Source organism: Magnolia sinica, chromosome 15 (genome assembly GCF_029962835.1).
Source record: "Magnolia sinica isolate HGM2019 chromosome 15, MsV1, whole genome shotgun sequence".
NCBI classification, from domain to species: Eukaryota; Viridiplantae; Streptophyta; class Magnoliopsida; order Magnoliales; family Magnoliaceae; genus Magnolia; species Magnolia sinica.
This window is the reverse complement of record NC_080587.1, coordinates 2393002-2395510: the sequence shown is the minus strand read 5'-3', so window position 1 is coordinate 2395510 and position 2509 is coordinate 2393002. Positions and strand designations below refer to the sequence as shown.

The 2509-nt window shown below is 36.5% G+C and overlaps 1 non-coding gene across 1 annotated transcript; it reads right to left on the bottom strand.

The window, feature by feature from the left end:
• Positions 1–1643: 1643 nt before the first annotated feature.
• On the bottom strand, positions 1644–1750 carry LOC131228369 (small nucleolar RNA R71). Its single transcript, XR_009162873.1, has one exon. It is a non-coding gene; the product is annotated as a small nucleolar RNA R71 (small nucleolar RNA).
• Positions 1751–2509: the final 759 nt, after the last annotated feature.

Below are 2509 nucleotides of genomic sequence, written 5' to 3'. Positions count from 1 at the left end.
TTCAAGCTTTATAAGTTGTTTATTTCCTTTTAGATCTTTTTCTATTTGTAATTTTTCTTCTTTCTTTCTTATTGCTTTTTATTTCTGTAATTTAATTATGTTTTTCTAAGTTCCCTCTAGCCCAAGCTAGAATGGAAGTACATGGGTTTAATATTTCTTTAAGTTATGATGATTGATTGTTTTAATGATGAGAAGAATGGTGTATGCATGTTATCTATTATTTAGGTTTTGTTTTTTTATCCTTTTGTAAGATCCATATGTTTTCATCATATGAGATCCACATTGATGGATAGGCTTACCCTAGATTAATCAGATTTCCTAGATAGGAGATGTTCTCAACCTGTTATATTTCTTTGATATTCATTATCCTATAGATATTGAATACTTAAAATCATTGGCCCTTGAGAATATATGTCAATAGTGCAGATCCATTATTTTCTAATCTTTTATATCATTTATTAAATATTTAAACTGTTTTATTTTCCGATTAGGCTGACCATAATGCTCAAATCCTAGTTGTGTTATCCGAGTCATCATGATTTTGGAACATTAACCTATGTCTGGAACTTTGAAGCTTGGGTGTTATTTTATTTAGTTGAATTACATCCATTCAAAAATTCCAAAATCAAATCATCAGTTTAGTTTTTATTACTTAGTTTGTTTTATATTTGATTTTTTCCTTCTCGCAATTCATCTCCCTGTGGGATCGTCCCTGTATTCACAGGATATTACTTATGAACCTCTGCACTTGGAGGCAAGCAATCAAGTTTTTGGCGCCGTTGCCGGGGAGAGACTGAGATAGATCAGATCTGTGCAAGATAGCTAAGGTAAGTTTTCTTCCAAACCCTCCAGATTTTCTGTAAATTTTTTATTTTATTTTATTTTTTTATGGACTAAACCCTCATGGTTGGCCCTGCCACCTGGGTTGTTGATTTATTTTGCTTTGTGGACTGAACCCTCATGGTTGGCCCTGCCACCTGGGTTGTTGATTTAAGTTTTTATTTTTATTTTAAGTATCATACTTGCTATTTGAATTAGTGGTATTTGTTGTGTGGTGTGGATGGTTTATGTCCCGTTGGAGTAGGGATCAAAACAATCGACTCTCCTCTAAAGGAGGACTAGTTCCAGGCCTTGATCATTCACTTAGAAGAGGCACTCAACATCACTTGGATTCCATAGCAGACCCAGTTGATAATCCAAATCCAAATCTGCCAGATCCAATTATAAATCAAAATAATCCTCCTCTTGAGGATGAAAATGAAGTTCATAGGAATGTGTTAAACCAACCACGGACTTTACGTGAACATTTACACCCTGAGAGATCAACTTTACCATCTTGCATAGTGTTCCCTGCTCACACAGGGAACATTGATTTTAAACCAGGTGTGATTCAATTAATTCCTAAATTTCATGGCTTAGATTCTGAAAGCCCCTACTTGCACCTCAAGGACTTTGAGGAAGTAATTGTAACGTTACAAGTAAACAATGGCAATAGGGATATACTTAAGCTTAGGTTATTCTCATTTTATCTAAAGGATCAGGCCAAAGCATGGCTCAACTCTCTAAGACCTAATACCATCACTTCATGGCAAGCCTTAAGTAGAGAGTTTTTGAAAAAGTTCTTTCCCGAGCACAAAACAAATGCACTAAAACAAGAAATCATGTCATTCTCCTAAAAGGGGAATGAACTATTTTTTCAAGCTTGGGAGCGCTTCAAAGATATTCTAATTACTTGTCCACATCATGGTTATGAACCATGACACGTGATTGATGCTTTCCGAAATGGGCTCACCATGGATACCCGTCAGTTCATAGAGATGATGTGTGGTGGAACCTTTCTTGACAAAGATCATAATGAGGCTTGGAATTTTCTAGATATGTTAGCAGAGAATACTCAGACATAGGGATGTCTCTGCTAAGTCAGATCAAACTAGATCTGTTCCTAGAGAGAAAGCGGGAATGTATGTCCTAAGAGAGGAAGACGACCTTAATGCAAAATTCGCTGCATTGGCTAGAAAGGTCGAAGCCTTGAAAATTAGGAAGGTTGATATGGTTAAAGCAAACACTTCCTTAGGTAATTTTTGTAGCATTTGTGGTGGTACAGACCATGACACAAAGGATTGTCCAATAATCTCAGTTGTATAAAATATCACGCATGAGCATGATCAAGCAAATGCTATAAATAATTACCAAAGGTCAGTTATGCAACCATTGGGAAACACGTATAATCCAAATTGGCGTAACCATCTTAATCTTAGTTGGAGGAATGGACCACAAATTAATGTGCCCAATGCACCTCAAATGCCTCCACAAAATAACTTCTTTGGGGCACCTAACAATGCACCATATGTGCCCCCGCCAAAGCGATCATCTGTGGAGGATGCATTGACCACATTTATGAACTCTCAAGCTCAAATGAATCAGTCTCTAATCCAATCAAATCAGGAATTAAAGACAGTTGTGGCTAGGTGTAAGACCCGTGTCCTAATCCGTACCATTCTGTTAGCTT